Raw genomic sequence first — 27415 nt, 5'->3', positions numbered from 1 at the left:
TTTGCTGGATATAAATTAGATAGAAAAAGTACTAGCAGAACTTGCCAATTTTTTGGAGTTAACTTAATCTCTTGGTTTAGCAAGAAACAAAACTCGGTAGCACTGTCTACGGTCGAGGCCGAGTACATTGCAGTCAGAAGTTGTTGTGCTCAAATCTTATGGATTAAGCAACAACTTGAAGATTTTGACATCAAACTCAATGAAACTCCCATAAGATGTAATAACACTAGTGCTATAAACCTCACTAAAAATCTAATTCAGCATTCTAGATCAAAATATATTGAGATAAGATATCATTTCATAAGAGAACATGTCCAAAATAAAGATATAATTCTTGATTATATTTGTACTAAAAATTAATTGACTGACATCTTTACCAAGGCCTTAAGTGAAGATAGATTTTGTGAAATTAGAAGAGAACTAAGAATCCTTGATCCATCAGCTTAAGTATCTCTCTTAATGCTAAAAATTCATTGAACCAAATCTATTGAGCTCAATTCTTATTTTTCTTAAGAGCTCAAAAGCTCAAAACTATCATTCACATGATCAATATTTGGATAAACATCCTTCTCTCAGAGTTTCAAATTTTTTCGAAATTATCCCATCATTCTTTTGAATTTTTCTGTGCCATGAGTCGACCCCCAAGGTCGACCCTAGGGCAAACTTGTAATTATGTCAAAATCCTTCGGACGCTCTCTTTTTGTTGGGAATTTCTCCTAGAGCCGACCCAGCTCTCCACCTTTCTCCCTCCGAACCTAAGGCTCTCCATCTCTTCTCCCTCAAACCTAGATTACTCTCAAATCTCTTCTCCCACTCATTTTCATCCTTCAAATCGACCATTTAGGAACCAAGTTCCTCTTCTCTTCCCTCCTTATTTGGGACGGTTCGAGCTTACCCTAAACTCTACCCGTCTTCTCCAAATCGGCACCTCTCCTCACCAAAATCTCTACTTTTTCACTAAAATCCCTTCCTCTCTCCCTCTCATCTAGTCTCCTAAGCTCCGTGCAAGTCCTTCTAGTGCAAATGGCTCCCAAGATGAAGCTTCCACAGAGGAAAAAATTCGTTCACGGGTTGGAAGAGAGTGTGCACAGAAAGAGATTAACAGCCAAACCCTCTCCTGCTCCAATCCCTACTCCAGGTCCTACTTCAGCTTCAACTCAGTCTCCAATCAGCCCAGACAAGGTACCCCTCTCTGATAGAAAAGTGGAACCCGGGAAAAATATTGATTTCAAGTTTTTTGAAAAAGAAGGGTTCACTATTGGATCAAAGATTAAGGACCAAGGATAGAAATTTTACTGCTCTTTAAAAGAAAATACATATGTTGATCTAGTCAGAGAATTTTACCTAAATTTGGGGTATAGCAATGAAACAGTGAAATCTACAGTAAAGGGTGTAGATATTAGCCTAGATCCAGTGCTTTTGGGACAGATCTTACATTTGCCTTGTGAAGGGTATACCAACATGAAACTCCCTATTAAAGAAGAAGGAATCAATGTTATCTTAGGGAGAATCTTTACTGAAAGTCTGAATAAATTAGAGGCAAAGATTCTTTCTATTGAGATGAGGCTGTTACATCACATGGTAACCAAATTATTCTTCCCTAGAAGTGGTAGACATGATCTTCTTTCTGGTAGGGACATCTGCATTATGTACCATGTGATCACCCAAATCCCCCTGAACCTTCCTGCATTGATGTTTGAGGCCATGAGAGAGACCTTGAACAGGTCCAAGGCACACTTGCCTTTTGGTATGGCTCTCACCTTAGTTTTTAAGAGATTCGGAGTTAGTTTTAAGGGATAGGCAGTTGCTAGACTATCTCACTCCGACACTATCAACCGCCACACACTGCATCGCATGAGATTTTCTAAGATTGATTGTGGTTGGACAAAAGGTGTGGAAGAGAGAGCTGAGGATAGAGTAGAGGAGGAAGGACCATCCTCACCTCTTCGTGATCACAGAGCAGCATCTCCAGATATTTAGTTTGTATCTGATCACGAGACTGGCCCTTTAGAGTCTGTGAGGAGGTATACTTCAGCTCCACAGTCAGAGAGTAGGGCACATCCTTCAGAGCTCAGATTGGCAGATGATCAGATTGAGATGATGTCCCAGCATGTAGCCTCCATTCTATCTCAGCAGTTTGTCACTTCAACCTTTGCACAGAGATCGACATCCCAGGATGACTCAGACCAGACTCTGATCCCTCACATTTCTATTATTTTCCAGATGCTTACTGATCAGTCGGTACGCATTGAGTAGCTTGAGGGATGTATTTTGAGATTAACAGGTAGAGTATTAGACTTGTAGGGGCAAGTATTAGCTTTAGCCCATCCCCAGCCGCATGAGGATATCACAGAGGTCTCAGACCTATCTGCAGAGGTGGCTAGACTTCGAGGAGTTTTAGAGAATGGCTTTGACTTCTTGAGAAGAGAGGTCAGGGGCTCCAATGAGAATGCTTCTACTCAGTTCAGTGTCCTGATGCAGTCTGTTTCGAGAGCCTTGGATCTTTTGGACACCATCAAACTTTCTCTTATTGCACAATCCATACCTTCTCAGGCTCCAGGATCCTCTTACCTCTCTACTCATGCTGGTACCTTTACCCATGGTCGAGGCAGACGCGATCGAGGTCGTGCCCGTGGACTTGATCCTACATCTCCTCACCCCATTTCTGATTCTTCAGACACTGATCCATCCAGCCATGACATCTATTAGATCTAGATTAGTTAGACTTCTAAGTCTAGGATCTATCTTTTGGCCTTTGTACTTTGTTAGTTGATTGACTCTTGGATAGTTTCTATCCATGACTTTTGTATTAACTCATATGTATTGAAACATCTATGTATTCAGTCACTTTTTGAATATATATATATATATATGTGCTTTGACTTTCAATGAATATTTATGATTGAAATTAAATTGAATTATTTTAATTATGAGATATGAAAAATAACTCATATTAGTACTGAGAAATACTATGAATTGTAATATCTTCTAGATGAGCAAGTTAATATATCCTTTATGTTTGATATATTGAGGGGGAGTAGAGAAATAAGCAATCAAAGAAGGGGGCTAAAGAAGTAAAATATAGTATCAAAGAGGGAGAGTAAAGAAAATATGTCATTTTTGTCATCTTTCTTTTCTTTTCTCTATCCTTAAAATTTCTTAAGATCTTAATTGATGCTATCAAAAAGGGAGAGTAAAAAAAATTTATCCTTTCAAGATCCCTTAAAAGGAGGAGTAGAGAATCTTAATTGATGCTGTCAAAAAGGGAGAGTAGAGAATCAAAATCAAATTTGAGTAATAAGCAATAAAGAAATGAGCAATAAGCAATAAAGAAATGAGCAATAAGCAATAAAAAAATTAGTAATAAGCAAAATTGTTAAGCAAATGTGTCAAAGAACCAAAATCGTCAGCTCTTTTTTTATCTAATTTTCAAAGTAAATAAACTTATAAGTAAATTTCAAATTGATCTTCAAACTACTTATGATGCATTTCCTTCAAATACTTGGCTATGATATTGAAGTGATGCATCTTCATAAATTTGAAATTCATGTTCAATGCTTTATATATGCTTTTGCTCAAGTATTTTGTCATCATCAAAAAGGGGGAAATTGTTGCTCCTTGAATTAATTTTGATGATTACAAAGCATTTGAGGGGGTTACAATGATTTTGGCTTGGAAAAAGATTCATTGTATTTCAGGGGCAAAATCATAATTTTATCAAGTTCTGATTCGGAAGCCTCAAGAGCAAGAGCAGAAGATTTATAATCTATTAGAGGTAATTTCAATATTTTTGGATGTGTATTTTGAAACAAAATTATGTTTATATATTTGAGTCGACCCTATGAGTCGACTCATGGCAAAAGAGGCTGAACGGCACGTTATTTTTAGCTAGCACACACATATGAGTCGACCCCTGCGATGAAAAAGTTCTGCAATGGCTAGTTTTTTGCTCATTCTGGCTGCATTTAATGCCCATTTAATATACTCTAACAGCTCTATTTCAGTCCAGATTACTCTCCACCATTATTTGAAGTTATAAAAGATACTTAAAGGAGGGAATCAAGATAAGAAAAAAGTTTTGAAAAGATTCTTCAAGCATTCACGTCAACCCTAAACAAAAAAAGAATCCTCTTGAAGATAAAGAAGCTTTTATTTCAAGTTCACCAACCCCTCAAGAGCTCACTCAAGTCTTCAACCACCTTGAGGAAAATCAAAAGAGCTTGCTTCTTATTGTGTAAAGTGTATTTAAAACTTTATTCACTCATTAAAGGAGCTACACCTGTATTTCTGTGCAATTAACTGTCATACTCCTTTTGAGTTGTTATTTTTGTTTTGGAAGGGTTCCAAAATGTAAAAAGATTGATCCGAACTTTGAACCAGATTGTATTGGATTGGCTTGTATCCAAAAAATAAGTGTTCTATCTTGAAATAGCTAAAGTCGGAGGTTTCGACATTGTATTCGGGTTGAATACAGTTTAGTGGATTTGAATTTTCAAGTAGGAGCTTGGGGAGTGGATGTAGGTGCAAGGTTGGTACCAAACCACTATAAATTTTTTTTGTTTGTGTTGTGCTTACTTGCTCTCTTTTTAAATTTCTTTATCCTCTTGCATTCTTGCATCCAACTTCTATACCTTGCATAAATTACACTCTCCATACTTATCTTGCTCATTGTTAAATATTCTTCATAGTTGTAAGTTAAGTTTAAACTTTTCAAAAATCCAATTCACCCCCCCCCCCTTTTGGGTTGCATAGCTGGGCAACAAAGGATATTTACATCGATCACCTATTAGTTTCTTCTTCAGCTATGTCGGTAACCATCACAGCTCCAATTTCATGGCCTTCGATAATAGCTGACTTCGATATAGCTTCATCAATAGCGGGAGCAGACTCTAGTGCAGTCGGTGCATGTTGCTCGAAGAATTGATTTTAATGATCACAAATCATTTGAGGAGAATACTAATATATTTTTTATCTTTGAAGATTATTTTTGTGATATTTTAGGTAGTCCAAAAAATTAAATTTGAAAAGCTTTATCAAGTGTGCCAAAAGTTGAAGTTTCAGCAAGTTGGAGAAATTTTTGAAGGTTTTTGAGAGTATCCAAATTGATTTGAATCCACTTGAGAGTATTTGGAAGTGTTCTGATAAATTTTGGACCTTAAATATATAAAAAATTAGATTCGAACAAAATGAGATGACCTATCTGGGTCATCTCCTTTCATTGGGCAGTCGGCACGTTTCATTTTGGCTCTAGGCATGCAGTGGGATGACCTACCTGGGATGACCCATGTGATTGAGATGACCCCTGAGATCTTGAGATCAAAACAGAAAGCTAAACTTTTTGTCTAGCCTATTGGAACGCCCCATGGGATGTCCCAATTCCAGAGGGACGTCCCATTCTGGGCGAGCTGCATAATGGTCAGTTTTCAGTCTATTTTTTATGCATTTAGTGCGCATTAAATACTCTCCAATGGCTCTAAACCAACCTTAAGATATTCTCAAGGGTAGATAGTGATTATAAAAGCTCTCTTGAAGAGAAAAATCAGAGGTTTTGCTAGCATTCAAAGCTCACATCCGTGAAAAACTCATTCGGCCCTAAAAGAGAGAAAAGAAACATTCAATCACTTCACCAACCACTCTCCACTGCAATCAAGTATGAAATTCATTGAGGGTATACAGCAAAAACTTCTTTCCCTTAAGTATTATATTTTTATTATATTTATTGTATTTATTTAAGAAGATTGTGTGTTGAATTTTTTGTACCCTATTTTTTAAAATTTATTTTTGGGTGTTTGAGTTTTGGGGGATTTCAAAACTCATTTGGGTTGATCCAAATCCTAAATCAGATTGTTAAGGGTTGGCTTATAATCAAAAAATAAGTGTTCTTACTTGGAAGGCAAGGGTTGGAAGTGTCCGACGTGGTGTAATCTTTGTAATCCATTTAGTAGATTGAATTCTCAAGTAGGGACTTGGGGAGTAGATGTAGGTACAAAGTTGGCACCGAATCATTATAAATTCTTTGTATTTATTGTGCGTGCTTTTCTTTACTTATATTTTATATTTAATACTTATTTATTTTTTATTAGTATTTAATTTTATCTATATTGTAAATCAACTCACTCCTCTTTACACCTTAACACATTGTTTAAGTGTTCTAATCCTTAAAATTTTAAAAAGACCAATTCACCCCCCCCTCTTGGGCTCCATATCTGGGCAACAAGTGGTATCAGAGTTCGGTGCTCTAGTTCTTCCTTGATTTAACTATCAAGAGCTAAAGGTCTATGGCAGTCCAATTTGGCACATTCCTAATCGAGGGGCAATCCACAAATCGACCTTCACTTTTCAATGGGTCAAACTACACCTATTGAAAAATTTGGATGAGAATTTTTATTCAAGCACTTGACTATGATATGTAGAGTGTCATAGTAAATGGACCACACACACCCACTAAATTGATTAATGGTGTGTCTCTCCCTAAGCCAGAAGGTGAATGGGATAATTTTGATAAAAAAATAGCTCAGCTCAATACTAAAGTCATGTATATTTTATATTGTGCTTTAGATGCTAATAAATTTAATTATATTTTTACATATATTTCAGTTAAAAAAATTTGGGATAGGCTAGAAGTCACACACGAAGGTACAAATCAAGTAAAAAAATCTAAGATCAATATGCTTGTGCACAACTACGAACTATTTAAAATGAAACTTGAAGAATCAATAACTCAAATGTTCATTCATTTCACTGACATCATAAATGGCTTAAAGAGTCTTGACAAATGTTATTCTAACAGTGATCTTGTGAGAAAAGTACTCAGATCCTTTTCTTGATTATGGGAAGCAAAAGTCACTGCAATCCAAAAGGCCAAGGACTTGAATATTCTACCATTGGAGGAGCTGCTTAGATCCCTCATGACTCATAAATTGATCATGAAGCAACACACTAAGGAGAAAACCAAAAGAAATAGGACCATAGCCCTCAAGTCGATAGCTCAGGAAGAAGATGACACAGAAAAATTAGACAATAGCAAAGAAGATGAGGACTTGGCCCTGATTATCAAAAAATTTAAATGGTTCATGAGAAGAAAAAGATAAGGGACCAAGAGAAGACCACCAGCTAAGGAGGAGCCAAGTAAAGAAAAAGAAAAGAAACAGCCCATCATTTACTATGAATGCAAGAAGTCGGGCCACTTCATATCAGAATGCCCTCCGCTCAAAAAAGGCCAAAAGAAGTTCAAGAATAAGAAGGCCATGATGGCTACATGGAGTGATAGTGATGACTCCACCACTGACAAAGAAACTTATGAAGAAGCCAACCTGTGCCTTATGGCACATAAAAATGAGGTAACCCCCGAAACTCAAACTGAATTTACTTATGATGAATTGTTAGAAGCTTTTCATAAACTTTTAAATGACCTAAAAGAATTAGAAACTAAAAATAAAAATTTGAAATCAAAAAATCATGTATTAACTAAAGAAAATGAAGAAGTTGATAAGAAAAATAAAGAATTAGAATTAAAAAATCAGTCTAAAATAAAAAAAAAAAGATAAACTCTCTAGTTAAAATGAAACTCTTGAAAAAAAAATCAAAAACTAAAAGAAGAAGTAACCAAGTTAAAATCTATAGTTGACAAATTTATATTAAGTTCAAACAAATTTCAGATGATTATTGACAGTCAAAAGGTTGTATATAATAAAGCCAGACTTGGCTACAACAACTCTAAAAAAATAGTGTTTCAAAAATATTTTTGCCAATCCAACTACAAAAAGTTGCCAAATATTACTTATTTTAGATGTGGTAAGGTAGGGCATAAAGCATATTCATGTTTATCAAATAAGTTTGATACTAGAAATGTTAAGAAAATATGGGTTTCAAAAGAAACCATTGTGACTAACCCAAAAAACCCAAGTTAGCTTGGGTACCTAAGGTTAAAACTTGATTTCATGTGTGCAAGTGTGTCTTGCATCCCAAGCAACAAAATGAAAGTGGTATCTTGATAGTGGATGCTCAAGACACATGAGTGGTGATGAATCTCAATTCATCACATTGAAAGCCAAAAATAGAGGGATGGTCATCTTTGGAGATAATGACAAAGGAAAGATCATCGGTATTGGTAACATTGGTATCACTCCCTCCACTTGCATTGAAAATATTTTACTTATAGATAGTCTTAAGCATAACCTTTTAAGTATTAGTTAATTATGTGATAAAGGTTACAAAATAATTTTTGAATCATCTATGTGTATTATAACTAGTCCTTTTGATGATAGCACTAGATTCATTGGGCATAGGCATGACAATATTTACATGGTTGATTTGAATAATCTTTCATGCAAAACATGCAATGTCTTGTGATCATAAATACTAAAATTAATAAGACTAGTTGGCTTTGGCACCGTAGGCTTACACATATTAGTATGCACACACTTTCTAAAATTATTAAAAAAAGATTTAGTTATTGGTTTGCCAAAAATTAATTTTGATAAAGATAAAATTTGTGATGTATGTTCATTAGGTAAACAAATAAGAGTTTTTTTTTAAATCTAAAAATATTATTTCAACGTTTAAATCGCTAGAACTCTTGCATATGAATTTATTTGGTCCTACAAGGACAACTAGTCTAGGAGAAAAAAGATATAGTTTTGTAATCATTGATGATCTTTTATATTTTACTTGGGTTTTGTTTTTAGCTTCTAAGGATGAAGCATTTTCAGTGTTTTCCAAGTTTTATCAAAAAGTTCCAAATGAAAAAGGTTTGCGAATTATTTCTATTCGAAGTGACCATAGCACTGAATTTGAAAATAAAGATTTTGAAAAATTTTATGATGAAAAAGGTATAGATCATAATTTTTAAGCACCTAGAACACCTCAACAAAATAGAGTTGTTGAAAGAAAAAATAGAACCCTAGAAGAGATGGCCCGTACCATACTATGTGAAAGCAAGTTCTCAAAGTACCTTTGGGTAGAAGCAATTAACACAATATGTTATATTCTAAATTATGTCTTAATAAGATCAATTTTAAAGAAAACACCTTATTGTTGCTCCTAGATTGATTTTGATGATTACAAAGCAGATTGAAGGGATACAAATAATTTTAAATTGAAAAAGTCCTTATGCTTTTCAAGGGCAAAATTGTAATTTCACTAAAATCCTGATTTGATAGTATCACTTGGTAGAACAAAAGATTTGCAAACTATTGGTGAAAATTTTATTGTATTTGGACTTATATTTTTGAAGTTATGAAGGTTTGAAGTGCATGAGTCGACTCATGAGTCAACTCATGGCACTATGAGCTGATTGGCACGCAAAAAATTCCCATGGCACGCTGGATTTTTGGCTTGGCACGACCTGTGAGTCGACTCATGAGTCAACCCACAAGGCATGAGTCGACTCATGAGTCGACCTCTGCTGATTTGAGCCGAAAAATCCAGAAATCAAGACTGTCTGGTCTGTGCAACAGAAGTCGACTCATGAGTCGACTCCTGTAGCATGAGTCAACTCATGAGTCGACTCCTGCGACAGAAAATGTCAGCAACGGCTATTTTTTTTCCCATTTTAATTGCCTTTTATGCTTCCTAAAATTGCTCTAACGGCTCTTTATCTGCCTAAATTATTTTCTCTTGCTTCTAATGTCATAAAATGCTTTAAATGGTGAAAGAAATTGCAGATTAAATAGTAGGTCAAACGTGAAATCAAAAAAAGATGAGAAAAATGAGAGAGAGGATCCGAAATCTGTATGAAAAAGCCTGAGATATCCAAAAGGAAAAAGAGAGAGGATCTACAATATACAAGAAAGATTGTGAAAGAGAAAAACAAGAGCATTCAAAGAGAGGATCTTTCAAGCCTATTGTTCAACCTTGATCTAGAGATCTTCCAAAGCTTTCAAGAGATCTTCAATCAACAATCAACCTCTTCTCAAGCATTAGTTCAAGCGTTCATCCACTTTGAGAAAATCCAAAAAGGGTTCTTCATTTGAGTAAAGTTTTTATTGTTATATTCGCTCATTTAAAGGAGCTGTTATTGTATTAATCTGTGCTCAAAATTTTCTAACTCTTTGTGAGTTTTTGTTCTTGTTTTTGGAGGATTTCCAAAACAAGGAAAGGTTGATCCAAACCTGAAATCGGAGTGTTTTGGGTTTACTTGTACCCGAGAAACAAGTGATCTAGCTTGGGATAGCTAGTGTGGAGTTTCCGACGTTTTGTATTCAGGTTGAATACAAGCATAGTGGATTGAAATTCCCAAGTAGGAGCTTGGGGAGTGGATGTAGGTGCAAGGTTAGCACCGAACCACTATAAATCCTTGTGTTTGTGGTGTGCTTTATCACTTCACTTTATTTCTTTATTATATTCTTGCATTCCTGCTTTAGGTAATTAATATTGAATTAAAGTCTTTATTTTGTTCTTCATAAGTAATCTGTTGGGCTTAAAATTTTTAGAAACCCAATTCACCCCCCCCTTGGGTTGCATAGCTGGACAACAAGTGGTATCAGAGCCGGTGCTTAGCCCTTCTTTGATCTAACAATCAAAGAGCCAAAGATCTATGGCAACCCATGTCGGTACTTCTCTAGCCGAGGGGCAATCAACAAACCGACCTCCACTTTTCAATGGGTCTAATTACACCTATTGGAAAGCTCGGATGAAGATTTTCATACAAGCACTCGACTATGATATGTGGAGTATCATAGTGAATGGTCCTCACACACCCACCAAGATTATAGATGGTGAGGAGTCAACCAAACTCGAGAAAGAATGGGATGAGGTTGACAAGAAATCGGCACAATTAAATGCCAAAGCCATGAATGTTCTTTATTGTGCACTAGATGCTAGTGAATTCAATCGCATTTCTACTTGTGCATCTGCTAAAGAAATATGGGATAGGTTAGAAGTAACCCATGAGGGAACAAATCAAGTAAAAGAGTCTAAAATAAACATGCTTGTACATAAATATGAATTGTTCAAAATAGAGCATGATGAGTCCATAACTGCATGTTTACTCGTTTTACTGATATAATTAATGGTTTGAAGAGTCTTGGCAAATCTTATACTAACAGTGAACTTGTAAGGAAGATTCTTAGGTCACTGCCAAGAACTTGGGAAGCCAAGGTGACTGCCATCCAAGAAGCAAAGGACTTGAAACTCTACCTCTAAAGAGCTTCTTGGATCCTTGATAACTCATGAACTTAGCATGAAGCAACATCAAGAGGATGAAGTCAAAAAGAAAAGAACCATTGCCCTCAAATCCACAACTTCGCCTGATTATGAAACGGATGAATCTGAAGATGAAGAACAGGATGAAGAGATGGCACTCATCACCCGAAAATTTAAGAAGTTTCTAAGAAAAAGGAAACAGGGGATGAGAAAGAAATTCACAAAAGGAGAACAAAGCAAAGAAAAAGAGAAAGATCAATCCCTTACATGCTACGAGTGCAAGAAGCCGGGACATTTCAGATCCGAATGTCCACAACTGAAGAAAGGTCCCAAAAAGTTCAAAAAGAAGGCAATGATGGCGACTTGGAGTGCGAGTGATGACTCAAGCTCCGACGAGGAAACCTCAACAGTACAAGTCAATCTGTGCCTGATGGCACATGAAAATGAAGTAACTTCTGAATCCACTAGTGAATTCACATTTGAAGAATTGCATGAAGCATTCTATGATTCAATTGATGAATTAAAGAAACTAGGGAAGAAAAACAAAGAACTGAAATTGGAAAATCAGTCCTTAGTGAAACAAACTGAAATTCTTTCAATTGAAAAATTCACCTTGAGTCAAGAAAATCAAAACTTAAAGGATGAAATTAACAAGCTGAAATCTATAGTAGATAAGTTCACCTTAAGTTCAAACAAACTAAATATGATCCTTGAAAATCAGAAAGCTATATATGATAAGGCTGGACTTGGCTATAAACCTCTGAAGAAATAAAAGTTTCTGAAGGATATTTATGTAAATTATCCAAGTAACAAGTCTACAAATATTACTTGTTTCAAATGTGGTAGAATAGGACATAAATCATACACATGCCTTAAATCTACCAATACAACTATAAAGAAAATATGGGTTCCAAAAGGAACCATTCTGACTAACCCAAAAGGACCCAAGAAAGCTTGGGTACCTAAGACAGAGACTTGACCTTTGCTTGCAGGTGTGTCTAGCATCCCAAGAAGGAAACAGGAAATGGTATCTTGACAGCGGATGCTCGAGACACATGACTGGTGATGAATCACAATTCATCATGCTTGATGCTAAGGATGGAGGGATGGTCACCTTTGGAGATAATGGCAAAGGAAAGATCATCGGGATAGGTAACATTGGTATCACTCCCTCCAAATACATTGAGAATATTTTACTAGTTAAAGGTTTAAAGCATAACTTACTTAGCATTAGTCAATTCTGTGATAAAGGGTATAAAGTAGTTTTTGAATCATCTATTTGCATTGTGACAAGTCCTATTAACGATGGCATTAAATTTATAGGACATAGGCATGGCAATGTTTATATGATAGATTTGAATGACTTAGCCAAATTAGACATGCAATGCCTAGTATCCTTGAATGCTAAAATCAATGAGACTAGTTGGCTGTGGCATCGTAGACTTGCACATATTAGCATGCATTCTCTTTCAAAATTAATTAAAAAAGATTTAGTTCTCGGTTTGCCAAAACTGAATTTTGAAAAGGATAGAATTTGTGATGCATGCCAATTAGGTAAACAAACTAGAGTATCATTTAAATCCAAAAATACTGTTTCAACTTCTAGACCATTAGAGCTCTTACATATGGACTTATTTGGACCAACAAGAACCACCAGTCTAGGAGAAAAATGATATGGCTTTGTAATTATAGATGATTATTCTCGTTTTACTTGGGTTTTCTTTTTGGCTCACAAAAATGAAACTTTTCATATTTTCACTAAATTTCATCGAAAAGTCTCTAATGAAAAAGGTTTTTCAATTCAAAATATTAGAAGTGATCATGGAACTGAATTTGAAAATCAAGATTTTGAAAATTTTTGTGATGAAAATGGAATTGGCCATAACTTCTCTGCTCCTAGGACACCCCAACAGAATGGAGTAGTTGAAAGAAAAAATAGAACCTTAGAAGAAATGGCCCGTACCATACTTTGTGAAAGCAACCTTCCAAAATATTTTTGGGCGGAAGCAATTAACACAGCATGTTACATTTTAAATCATGCTTTAATTAGATAATTTTTAAAGAAAACCCCCTATGAACTTTGGAAAGGAAGAAAACCAAATATTGCATATTTTCATATTTTTGGTTGCCGATGTTTTGTATTAAATAATGGCAAAGAAAAACTTGATAAATTTGATGCAAAATCAGATGAAGCAATCTTTCTAGGTTACTCCTCCACTAGTAAAGCATTTAGAGTTTTCAACAAAAGAACTTTAGTAGTTGAGGAGTCCATACATGTTGTTTTTGATGAATCTAACGATCTTCCTTCAAGGAAGAATGAGGGTGTTGATGATGCAGAGCCACTAATAGAAGGTATGAAGGAGATCACTCTGAAAGACTCAGCAACTCCAGAAGACAAGGATCAAGAAGACAAACAAAATGAAAGAGGTGAAGAAATTCAAGAACAACCTCAAGGTACAAATGACCTACCCAAGGAATGGAGGTATGTTCACAACCACCCTAAGGAGTTAATTATTGGTGACCCTATGTATGGGGTAAAAACCCATTCTTCACTTAGAGATATAGTTAATCATTGTGCTTTTGTATCTCATCTTGAACCTAAAACTTTTGAAGAAGCTGAAAATGATCATAATTGGATTAATGCTATGCAAGAGGAACTTAATCAATTTGAAAGAAATAATGTTTGGACCTTAGTATCAAGACCTAAAGATTATTCAATAATTGGCACAAAATGGGTCTTTAGAAACAAATTAGATGAGCATGGAAATATAATTAGAAATAAAGCAAGACTGGTTGCTAAGGGATATAATCAAGAAGAAGGAATTGATTTTGATGAAACCTTTGCACCTGTTGCTAGATTAGAAGCTATTAGACTTCTACTTGCATATGCTTGCTTTATGAAATTCAAATTATTTCAAATGGATGTTAAAAGTGTATTTTTAAATGGATATATCTCTGAAGAAGTATATGTAGAACAACCACCCGGATTTGAAAATCATGCTTTTCCTAATCATGTCTTTAGATTAAATAAAGCTTTATATGGATTAAAACAAGCACCTAGAGCATGGTATGAAAGGCTAAGCAAATTTCTAATGAATAATGGTTTTTCAAGAGGTAATGTAGATACAACCCTATTTATTAAAAGAAATCAAAATGATATGCTAATTATACAAATTTATGTTGATGACATAATTTTTGGGTCTACTAATGAATCCCTTTGTCAAGACTTTGCTAAGCTTATGCAGGGGGAGTTCGAGATGAGCATGATGGGAGAACTCACCTTCTTCCTCAGACTCCAAATCAAACAATCAAAAGAGGGAATCTCCATCACCCAAAGCAAGTACACCAAGGAACTACTCAAAAGATTTGGAATGGAGAACTGCAAACCAATTGGCACACCAATGAGTCCCTCATGTAAGCTTGACAAGGATGATGAAGGTAAAAGCGTAGACTTAAAACACTATAGAGGTATGATTGGCTCATTATTATATTTAACTGTAAGTAGGCCTGATATCATGTTTAGTGTTTGCTTATGTGCTAGATATCAATCTAATCCTAAAGAATCTCATTTGAATGCTGTTAAAAGAATCCTTAGATACTTAAATGGTACTCAAACTCTAGGGTTATGGTACTCTAAGGACTCACAAATTAATTTATTAGGATATTCAGATGCTGATTTTGCTGGATGCAAATTAGATAGAAAAAGCACAAGTGGAACTTGCCAATTTCTTGGAGTTAACCTAATCTCATGGTTTAGCAAGAAACAAAATTCGGTGGCACTGTCTACGGCTGAGGCCGAATACATTGCAGCCGGAAGTTGTTGTGCTCAAATCTTGTGGATTAAGCAACAACTCGAAGACTTTGGAATTAAACTTAATGAAACACCAATAAGATGTGATAATACAAGTGCCATAAATCTATCTAAAAATCCAATTCAACACTCAAGATCTAAACATATTGAAATAAGACATCATTTTATAAGAGAACATGTTCAAAACAAAAATATAATTCTTGAATATGTTTGCACTGAAAATCAATTAGCTGATATCTTTATAAAGGCCCTTAGTGAGGATAGACTTTGTGAAATTAGGAGAAATCTAGGAATTCTAGATCCATTTGCCTAAAATTTCTCAATTTCCAAAGAATTGATTAGAGCTCAATTTTCAACATCTATCCTGGTCCCAAAAGCTCAAATTTATCATTCTAAAAACTTATCATTGAGCAAAATTCCTTCACTCAAAATTTCAAATTTTTCTGGAATTTATTCACATTTTTCCTGATTTTCTGAACTTCATGAGTCGACCCCATGAGTCGACTCAATGGCAAACTTGTAAATCCCACCAACTTTCAACGGGTTCATTGTTTTTATACTGAAACCCTGTTCGTGAGATGACTCATCTTCTCATCATCCTCCTTCCAAAAGCCGTCCTCTCCAAACTTTTTTTCCAAGGATCCAACTTGAAGCAATTCTCCCTCCTCCTCTCCACCAAAAATTGCCTCCTTGAAAAGGAATTTTTTTGTGCTTTCTCGCATTGCTTGACGCGGTTGGAACGTGCCCTAGCACTTCACCGATCTTCCAAAATCCGCTTCTTTTCTCCACCAAAATCCTTCTTTACTCTCTTGTGATCCCTCCTCCACTCAATTCAAGTCTCCTTGCCTGCTACTATAGTGGATATGGCTCCAAAGATGAAGCTTCCCCAAAGAAGGAAATCAATCCGTGAGCCTGAAGAAATTGTCCGAAAGAAAAGGCATGCTCAGTCTTCAACTGCTCCCACTCCAGTTTCAGTATCTGCTCCAGGTCCCTCTCAATCCTCCATAAGCCCCAGTGTGAATCCTCTTTCTGATAGAAAAGTAGAAACCGGGAAAAATATAAATTTTTGGTTCTTTGAAGATGAGGGTTTTACTTTTGCAAGTAAAATTAAAAATCAAGGATGGAAACTCTACTGCTCCCTTAAGGAAGTCACCTATGTTGACCTAGTTAGAGAATTCTACCAGAATCTACATTATGGAAACGGGTCAGTGACTTCAACTGTAAAGGGAATTGATATCTACCTGGATTCTAGGATATTGGGAGAAATATTACAGTTGCCAAGTGAAGGATATTCATATATGGAACTCCCAATTAAAGAAGAGGGGATCAGAATTATTTTAGGAGAAACTTATTCAGAAAATTTAAACAAATTGGAAGCAAAGTTTTTGTCCATTGAGATGAGGGTCCTGCATCAGATAGTTTCAAAGCTCTTCTTTCCTAGGAGTGGTAGACATGACTTACTTTCCAGCAGAGATGTATGTGTCATGTTTCATGTCATCACTCAGACCCCCTGAACCTCCCTGCACTTATGATAGAGGCCATGAGAGAAACTTTGAACAGATCCAAGGCACACTTGCCTTATGGTATGGCCCTTACTAGAGTATTTAGGAGGTTTGGAGTTAGCTGTGAGGGGGAGGCATCTACCAAACTCTCACATGTGGACACTTTCAACCAACACAGCCTGCACCGAATGGGAATTACAAAGACTGTTGGTGGTTGGATCAAGGGCTCTGAAGAAAGAGCTGAGGATAGAGCTGAAATAAGAGCTGAGGACAGAACTGAAGGCAGAGTAGAAGAAGAAGGTCCATCTTCTCCTGTACATGACTTCAGGGCAGCTTCACCAGATACCCAGTTCATTCCTGATACTGAGGCTGGCCCTTCAGAGTTTACTAGGATGCCCACACCAGTGTATCAGCCAGAGAGCAGAGCACCTCATTCAGAGTTCAGACTGGCTGACGATCAGATCGAGCATATTTCACAACGTGTGGCTTCTTTGCTGTCTAGTTAGTGGGGTAGTACTTCTTTTGCACCTGGAGCCACCTCTTCTGATCAGACCATTACTCCCCACATCTCCACCATGTTTCAAATGATATCAGATCAGTCCATCAGGATCCAGCAGCTTGAGGACACAGTCTGGAGACTTACTGGCAGAGTTCTTGACTTGCAGGGGCAAGTCCTTGCTTTGGCCCATCCCAAACCACAGGAGTCAATCATTGAGGTCACAGACCTCACTGCAGAGGCTGGTAGGCTCAGAGGAGCACTAGAAGGTGGATATGAATTGCTGAGGAAAGAAATCCGAGGATCGTGTGAGCATGCTACCACTCAGTTCACTGCTCTACTTCAATCTGTTTCCAGAGCACTGAACGTACTTGATTCTATTAGACTCACCCTTTCTGTTCGGTCCTTAGCATCTCAGTGTTCTCAGCCACCCAGTTCACCTCGCTCTCCTGCTCGTGGCAGAGGCAGACGGGGTAGAGGACGCACTTCTGATCCATCATCTCCTCACCCTATATCAATGACTCCGATCATTGACTTATCTTGATCATTTCTAGATCCTAGGCGTTAGTGTCTTGTTCTAGGATCTATACCTGGGGGCCATGTATTGATAATTAGCTGGTTGAATTTTATTTTTAAACTATGTATTGAAACAATTATGTTTTTAATGGAATCATTTTTCACTTATATTTCTACCTTTTGTAATGATGTTGATCATATTATGGTTATATATATTCTTCTTGTTGAAAAATTATCTTCTCTTTGTTGTTATTTGCTGTTGATAATTGCTATATTAAGGGGGAGCAAACTTCTGTGATAAACTCTAAAAGGGGAGAAATTAAAGAATGTTTCAGAAAAAGAAAGAGTTAACCATATTTGATGATGTCAAAAAGGGGGAGAAATTAAACAAAACAAAAACAAAATTAGAGATATTAAACAAAAATTGGAGAAATTAAATATTTGGAGAAATTAAATAAAAATTGAGAAATTAAATAAAATTTTAGAAATTAAACAAAAATGGTATTTTGAGAAATTAAACAAAAAATTTGAGAAAATTGATATCAGACAGAATTTAAACAAAAAGCAAAATCATAAGTACAATGCAAATAAGTAATTTTTTATATGCTCTGATATATTTCAAAATTCAAACTTGCTCAGATATATCTTTTGAAATTTACCTTGATACATCTTAAGAAATTTGATTTACTCTGATACACCCTAAAATTTTTTTTAACTTGCTCTGATACATGATAAAATTTAATCTGATACAGTGTGAAAGTTTCTCTGATATTTGCTCTGATACAGTGTAAAATTTTCTCTGATATATTATAACATTTACTCTGATACATTGTAAAATCTTTTCGGATAACATTGTAAAAATTATTGTTCTTGCTCTGATACATTGCAAAATTTATCTCTTTTCTCTTGCTCTGATATATCGTAAGCTCAAAATGAGTTAATACACTTAAGCTCAAAATCAACTCTTAAACATACTTTGGCACACATAATTTTTTTTTAAGCACAAAAGTATTTTTTTTACTCTGATGCTAAATCTAAAATCAAATGAAAATGGAATTTTCAAAATACAGTTCAATCTGATAACAAAATCAAGTTTTCTGCTCTAACACCAAAATCACATAATCAAATGAGTATATCTTCAAATCCTTAAGCAAATGGACAAATTATTTTTGTATATGACTATTTATATTACATGCCAAAAGAATCATACTCTTTTCAAGCATATACACCTATAATGGATTCTTTTGAAATTAATGCATTAACATAAATATTTTTGTTCAAGTGTTTTATCATCATCAAAAAGGGGGAGATTGTTGCTCCTAGATTGATTTTGATGATTACAAAGCAGATTGAAGGGATACAAATAATTTTAAATTAAAAAAGTCCTTATGCTCTTCAAGAGCAAAATTGTAATTTCACTAAAATCCTGATTTGATAGTATCACTTGGTAGAACAAAAGATTTGCAAACTATTGATGAAAATTTCATTGTATTTGGACTTATATTTTTGAAGTTATGAAGGTTTGAAGTGCATGAGTCGACTCATGAGTCAACTCATGGCACTATGAGCTGATTGGCACGCAAAAAATTCCATGGCACGCTGGATTTTTGGCTTGGCACGACCTGTGAGTCGACTCATGAGTCGACCCACAAGGCATGAGTCGACTCATGAGTCGACCTCTGCTGATTTGAGCCAAAAAATCCAGAAATCAAGACTGTCTGTTCTGTGCAACAGAAGTCGACTCATGAGTCGACTCCTGTAGCATGAGTCGACTCATGAGTCGACTCCTGCGACGGAAAATGTCAGCAACGACTATTTTTTTGCCCGTTTTAATTGCCTTTTATGCTTCCTAAAATTGCTCTAACGGCTCTTTATCTGCCTAAATTATTTTCTCTTGCTTCTAATATCATAAAATGCTTTAAATGGTGAAAGAAATTGCAGATTAAATAGTAGGTCAAACGTGAAATCAAAAAAAGACGAGAAAAACGAGAGAGAGGATCCGAAATCTGCACGAAAAAGCCTGAGATCAACGAAATATCCAAAAGGAAAAAGAGAGAGGATCTACAATATACAAGAAAGATTGTGAAAGAGAAAAATAAGAGCATTCAAAGAGAGGATCTTTCAAGCCTATTGTTCAACCTTGATCTAGAGATCTTCCAAAGCTTTCAAGAGATCTTCAATCAACAATCAACCTCTTCTCAAGCATTAGTTCAAGCGTTCATCCACTTTGAGAAAATCCGAAAAGGGGTTCTTCATTTGAGTAAAGTTTTTATTGTTATATTCGCTCATTTAAAGGAGCTGTTATTGTATTAATCTGTGCTCAAAATTTTCTAACTCTTTGTGAGTTTTTGTTCTTATTTTTGGAGGATTTCCAAAACAAGGAAAGGTTGATCCGAACCTGAAATCGGAGTGTTTTGGGTTTACTTGTACCCGGGAAACAAGTGATCTAGCTTGGGATAGCTAATGTCGGAGTTTCAGACATTTTGTATTCAGGTTGAATACAAGCATAGTGGATTGAAATTCCCAAGTAGGAGCTTGGGGAGTGGATGTAGGTGCAAGGTTAACACCGAACCACTATAAATCCTTGTGTTTGTGGTGTGCTTTATCGCTTCACTTTATTTCTTTATTATATTCTTGCATTCCTACTTTAGGTAATTAATATTGAATTAAAGTCTTTGTTTTGTTCTTCATAAGTAATCTGTTGGGCTTAAAATTTTTAGAAACCCAATTCACCCCCCTTTCTTGGGTTGCATAGCTGGGCAACACTTATGAATTATGGAAGGATAAAAAATCTAATATAAGTTACTTTCATATTTTTGGTTGTCAATATTTTATTTTGAATAATGACAAAGATAGCCTAGGTAAATTTGATACTAAATTTGATGAAGCTATCTTTCTTGACTACTCCACTTCTAGCAAAGCTTTTAGAGTTGTTGGGTATAAAATACCCTCAGCCGAAGTTCTCAACGGGATTAACCCTCGCGAGTCTCCTCCGACTCCGGCTGTAGACAGACCTTGTCCGGACTCCTATGGGAGCCGGACTCCGTCCACAACTCTGACCGCAAGCAGACTCCGCCCGGACTCCTACGGAAGCCGGGCTCCATCCACAACTCCAACTGCTGGTAAGCGCCGCCCGGACTCCTACGGGAGCCGGGCTCCGTCCCCAACTTCAACTGCAAGGAAGACTCCGCCCGGACTCCTATGGGAGCCGGGCTCCGTCCCCAACTCCAACTGCTGGTAAGCGCGGCCCGGACTCCTACGGGAGCCGGGCTCCGTCCCCAACCTCAACTGCAAGGAAGACTCCGCCCGGACTCCTACGGGAGCCGGGCTCCGTCCCCAACTTCAACTGCAAGGAAGACTCCGCCCGAACTCCTACGGGAGTCGGGCTCCGTCACCAACTTCAACTGCTGGTAAGCTCCGTCCGGACACCTACGGGAGCCGGACTTCACCTCTGACTTTAATTGCAGGTAGACTTTGACCGGACTCCTACGGGAGCCTGATCTCGCCAGCTACAGGGAGACTTCGTCCGAACTCCTACGGGAGCCGAACTTCGTTCCCAACCTCAGCTGCTGAAAGGCTCCACTCGGACTCCTACGGGAGCCGAGCTCCATCCACGGCTTCAGGTAAATTTCGTCCAGACTCCTACGGGAGCCGGACTCCGCCCCCGACTTCGCTTGCAGGTGAACTTCGTCCGGGCTCTTACGAGAGCCGAATCTTGCCTCTGACTTTAATTGCAGGTAGACCTCGTCCGGACTCCCACGAGAGTCAGACTCCGCCTTCTACCCCGACTGCGGGAAGGCCTCGTCCGAGCTCCTACAGGTGCCGGATCTCGCTTCTGACTCCAACCGAACTTCAGCCGACAAGTCTGGACCCCCTGGCGGGCCACAGTAACAGACAACACTACTCCACTCCCTACGGCGGACCCTACGCAGCTCCATTACTCCCTGGCAGGCCGTACTAACGGCCACGATTCTACTCCACCCCCTGCAGCAGATCCGGTGCAATTCCACCACTCCTGACGAGTTACGACAACAGACGCTGCTCCACTCCCCGTAACTGATTCCATGTGGCGAGCTACGGCGATAGCCATGATTCCACTCCACTACCCTTCGCAATAAATTCTCCTGACTATGGGCGGCCCACTACCAGATGGTTACAAACGTCCCTATCAGTCTGTTGCACCCTCCGCCTATAAAAAGGGAGACCTCAGATACGTTATTCTCTAAGCTCTCATTTTTACCTAGAAACTCTGCTAAAATTTCCGTTCAAGCATTCCATTCTTGTTAAGGTAGAGAACTGACTTGAGCATCGGAGGGTCTTGTCGGAGCAACCCCACCTCCAGTTTAGACTTCTTTTGCAGGTCCCGGCGGCGACCGCGACTCCAGCTTCTCCGGCGTAAGCGGATTCTTGCATCAACAGGATTGGCGCTAGAAGGAGGGACCCTAAACCTTCGCAGTACCCTTGTTCTTAAAGGAGTGCTCAACGGAACCACCTCTGGTTATCTTCTCTGACATCCGCTCCTCCTTCCCCCCATTGGATCCGCCCCTGATGTCTTCTCACGAAGTGTCCACACGGCGACCCACGGCCTCCGCAGCCATGTCTCGAGCCCCGGCCTCGCCTCTGGTTTCCTAAGCCCCACATCCTCCGACAATGGTCGCCGGCATGGAGCGGTCGGACGATCAGCCTCTGACAGATTTCGCCGACACCATCCCAGAAGGATCCTGGCAAGAAGCAACCGATGCACTGGCCGTACCCCCCAAGCGACAAAAGATTGAGGAGCCCATAACCTTTACTGAAGAAGATGCTCAGGGAGTTCAATTCCCTCACAACGACGCGGTTGTAGTTTCCTTGAATATAGCAAATTACGACGTCCACCGCATCCTTGTCGACAATGGAAGTTCGGCCGACATTTTGTTCTACGATGTTTTTTCAAGAATATCCATCCTTGACGGCCATTTGAGGCCGATTAGCTCACCTCTGGTAGGGTTTACTGGTGATGCTGTTCCGACGGAGGGAATAATAACTTTGGCTGTGGCCGCAGGTCGATATCCAAGGCAATCCAGGGCTCTGGTGAATTTCCTGGTGGTGAAGGCACCGTCAGCCTACAATGCAATCCTCGGCCGACCCGACCTCAATGCTCTTCGAGCCATCGTATCAACCTACCATTTGAAGTTGAAATTCCCCACCAGCCAGGGGATCGGAGAGGTCCGAGGAGACCAAGCCCTGGCCAGACACTGCTACAACATAGCCTTGCAAAGAAGCGACCAGTCCGACCCCTGTCCGATTGACGGGTTGGATGCCCGCGATGACCTCACTGAAGAGAGGGGTGGCCCAATTGAAGATCTGGTGCCGATCCCTTTGAACGACGGGAACGCGGAGCATGTGGCGATGATCGGCTCCAACCTGGGGGAGGAGGTGCGGATGCATCTCATCGATTTTCTATGAAAGAATGCGGACGTTTTCGCTTGGGTTCCAGCAGACATGCCGGGGATTGACACGGAAGTCATGGAGCACCGTCTGGCCGTCGATCCAAAGCATCGATCGATGAAAGAGAAAATCTGAGGTCATGCACCAGAGAGGCAGAAGGCGATAGCCGAAGAAGTAGACAAACTCCTTAAGGCCGGATTCATTAGGGAAGTCAATTATCCTGATTGGATTTCCAACGTTGTCCTAGTCAAAAAGGCAAACGGCAAGTGGAGGATGTGCATAGACTTCAAAAGGCTAAATAAGGCCTGTCCGAAGGATAGCTACCCCCTTCCCAGAATCGATCAACTAGTGGACATGATCTCGGGCCATGAGCTCCTTACCTTTATGGATGCATTCTCTGACTATAATCAAATCAGGATGGCGCCGGAAGATGAAGAAAAGACCGCTTTCATTACTAACCGTGGCCTTTACTGTTACAGGGTCATGCCTTTTGGCCTCAAAAATGCAGGCGCAGCCTACCAACGGTTAGTGAACAAAATCTTCAAGGAGCAGATCGGCCGCAACATGGAGGCCTACTTGGACGATATGCTCGTAAAAAATAAATCTTCCATGGATCACGTCGCCGACCTCGAGGAGACCTTCGACGCTCTCCGAAAATATAGAATGAAGTTGAACCCGACTAAATACGCTTTCGGAGTAGCCTCAAGAAAGTTCCTGGGCTTCATGGTGTCGGGGTGCAGGATTGAAACCAATCCAGAAAAAATTCGCGCCATCCAGGAGATGGCCGCTCCGAAGTTCCCCGCAATGAACAACAGAGCGGAATATGAAGCTCTGATCGCAGGACTGAGGATCATCAAAGAGCTGGGAATAGATCGGCTCCGGGTCCACAGCGACTTTCAACTAATAGCGAGACAAGCCAACGAAAACTACGAGGTGCAGGAGGACAGCATGGCTAAATATCTTGAAAAGGTAAAAGAGCTCGTCCCCGCCTTCGGCAGCTTTGACATCAGGCAGATTTCGAGGTTGGAAAATACCAGGGCCGACCTTCTCTCCAAGCTGGAAAGCTGGCTCCGACCGAATTACCCAAAGGTGTTCTCTTTGAAGTACTCAAGCACCCGAGTACGAAAGAATCATGGCCCGTTATGGAAATTGACCACGAGTCCAGCTGGATCGACCCACTAATAACATATCTCAGAGACGGGGTTCTCCCCCAGGATGCGAAAGAAGCTCGGAAGCTCCAAAATCAAGCCTCCCGATACATCCTTTATGAGGGCAAATTATACAAGAGATCATACTCTTTGCCCCTCTTAAAATATCTCCGGCCTTCGGAAGCCGACTACGCCTTGTGGGAAGTGTATGAAGGAATCTGCGAAAATCATTTGGGGGCTAGATCTTTATCCCACAAGTTGCTCCACCAAGGATATTACTGGCCGACAATGCATCACGATTCGATTGAATATGTCAGAAAGTATGATCGATGCCAGAGATATGCCAACATCCAGAGACAGCCCACCATCGAGCTCACACCCTTGAGTGCCCCATGGCCTTTTGCGCAGTGGAGGATGGACATCCTTGGCCCCTTTCCCATGGCGTCTGGGCAGAGGAAGTTCCTCCTTGTAGCGATCGACTACTTCACCAAATGGGTTGAAGCCGAACCACTAGCAAAAATCACAGAAGCAAAAGTGCAAGATTTCATCTGGAAGTCGATCGTGTGCAGGTTCGATCTGCCTAGGACCCTAATCACTGATAATGGACGGCAATTCGTGGGAGCAAAATTCATCGGATTCTGTGAAGATCTGAATATCTCCCACAACTTCACATCAGTAGCCCATCCTCAGGCGAACGGCAAAGCTGAGGTAACTAACAGAACCCTTCTGCAGGGGATTAAGATAAAGCTCGAAAAGATGAAGGAAACTTGGCAGACGAACTTTATCATGTGTTATGGGCATATCGAACTACCCAGAGGCTGCCCACAGGGGAGACCCCCTTTGCTTTAGCCTTCGGTATGGAGGCCGTCATCCCAATTGAGCTTAAACTTCCGTCGGCATGAGTCGTGGCATTCGACGAACATCAAAATTTGCAAGGTCTTAAAGCCAACCTCGACCTGCTGGAAGAAAGGCGAGAGATAGCTCAGGTTCGAATGGCAGCCTACAGACAGAAAGTCGCTCGCTATTACAACTCCCGGGTCAGAAACAAAGTCTTTAGAGCAGGAGATCTAGTTCTTCGACGAGCCGCTGTCTCGCAACCTCAGGATCGAGGAAAACTCGCCCCAAACTGGGAAGGCCCGTATGAGGTCAAAGAAGTAGTCCGGCCCGTAACTTATTATCTTAAGGAGCTCGGAGGAGCCGACCTTCCACGACCATGGAGCTCGGAGAACTTACAGATGTACTACCAATAACTTTATTTTAATTAAAAGTTGTAGATCTACATGTCTTTGGCACTATCCTACATCTACAGGACAATCCAAACAAATTGTATCAGAAGCAAGAGGTGAACCTCATCTCGACAAAGTCGAAGGCCCGGTTCCCTTTAGACCGGATGGGGGGAGAGGCCCTGCAACGCCCATATGCGCCCCCACAGCCCTATTAGGGATAGGAGGAGAACCTCGCCCTAACTTGAGCAAAGTCGAAGGCCCGGTTTCCTTTAGACCGGATGGGAGGAGAGGCCCTGCAACGCCCATATGCGCCCCCACAACCCTGTTAGGGACAGGAGGAGAACCTCACCCTAACTTGAGCAAAGTCGAAGGCCCGATTTCCTTTAGATCGGATGGGGGGAGAGGCCCTGCAACGCCCATATGCGCCCCCACAGCCCTGTTAGGGACAGGAGAAGAACCTCGCCCTAACTTGAGCAAAGTCGAAGGCCCGATTCCCTTTAGACCGGATGGGGGGAGAGGCCCTGCAACGCCCATATGCACCCCCACAGCCCTGTTAGGGACAGGAGGAGAACCTCGCCCTAACTTGAGCAAAGTCGAAGGTCCAGTTCTCTTTAGATCGGATGGGGGGGAGGGGCCCAGCGACGCCCATGTGTGCCCCTACAGTCGTGTTAGAGACAAGAGGTGAACCTCGCCCTAACTAGAGCTGAACCTTGTTACGACAGAAACAGGGAAAGAACCTCGCCTCGACATCAATTAAGGTCTGGTCATTCAAGACCAGATGAGAAAAAGGGGGACCTTCCCCAGTGGCCCCTTCGTGATAAAACTCCGTCCGGACTCCTGCGGGAGCCGGACTTCGCCCTCGACTCTGATCATAAGAAGACTCCATCCGACTCCTACGAGAATCGAACTCCATCTCCGACCTCAACCGCAGGCAAGCTCCGTCTGGACTCCTATGAGAATCGGACTCCATCTCTGACCTCAATCGCAGGCAAGCTCCGTCCGGACTCTTACGGGAGTTGGACTCCTCCTCCAACTTCGGCTGTAGGTAAACTTCGTCCGGACTCCTACGGGAGCCGAGCTTCGTCCTCGACTTCGAACGCTGGTAAGCTCCGCTCGGACTCCTACGGGAGCCAAATTTTGCCTGACTTCAATTACAGGTAGACCCCGTTCGAACTCCCACGGGAGCCAGACCTCGCCCCGACTTCACCTACGGGAGCCGAACTCCCACAGCCCCACCAAAAGCAGAGGAAAAAATCCCACTCAAAAAAGAAAAAGGAGAGAGAAGCTAAAAGGAAAAGCGATGAACTACGCCGATGACGAATGAAAAACAAATAGCGTCTAGGATGCAGAAAACTCCGGCTTTCACGGAAGCTTTCAACACAAACCCAAGATGAGATGACTTCCTCAAGGTGACGAAAGCTCAGACCTCCATGCTCGAGCCCTAATGGGGACACCAAACCCGAGCGGCCCCAGACGAAACTGCGGCCACGGGTGAAAAAGATGGGTCGATACGTTGACAATCGGATACCTCCGAACAACACAAAGATCGAAAAGAAGCTCGGCAAACAACAATTCAACGCATGAGTAAAAGAGGCGAGCCGGTGTTACAACCACCGGTAACCTACGGACGACATCAAAAAAAAAAAAAAGGAGAAGGGAATACAACAATAACAACGGTAAAGGAAAAAGTTCGGCAGACAACGATTCGACGTAAAGTACAAACGAGGTAACAAAATTACCTCCTCATTTTTCGACTAACAAGATGTACGTTACAAGACCCGGAGGGCCAAAAAAGAATACATTGTTACAAGGCTCGAAAACACGGCTCGGAAGGGATACACCGGAGGCCACTTCAAGCTGCAAACTTCTCTTCCCTTTTCTATCCTTCCCAGCCACATTTTCCAGTGCGTGTGACAAGCCTCTCAGCTCTCGCCCCCCACCTCGTTCCGCTCCACCTCCGAAATCCCAACCCTAGGGGAAAAAGGATGGGATAGATTCCAAGGGGCAGCAAGGGCAATGGCAGCGGCGACGATGACCTGTTTCAAGAAGAACCGGAGTTACCCCGGAGGCAGCAATGGCGTCGGAGATATGCGCCATCATCGAATGCTCCATGACAACCACCGTCCTAAGTGTTCTGACAAGGT

This window comes from Elaeis guineensis, chromosome 2, assembly GCF_000442705.2.
Source record: "Elaeis guineensis isolate ETL-2024a chromosome 2, EG11, whole genome shotgun sequence".
Classification (NCBI taxonomy): domain Eukaryota; kingdom Viridiplantae; phylum Streptophyta; class Magnoliopsida; order Arecales; family Arecaceae; genus Elaeis; species Elaeis guineensis.
Note: the sequence above shows the minus strand (reverse complement) of the source record.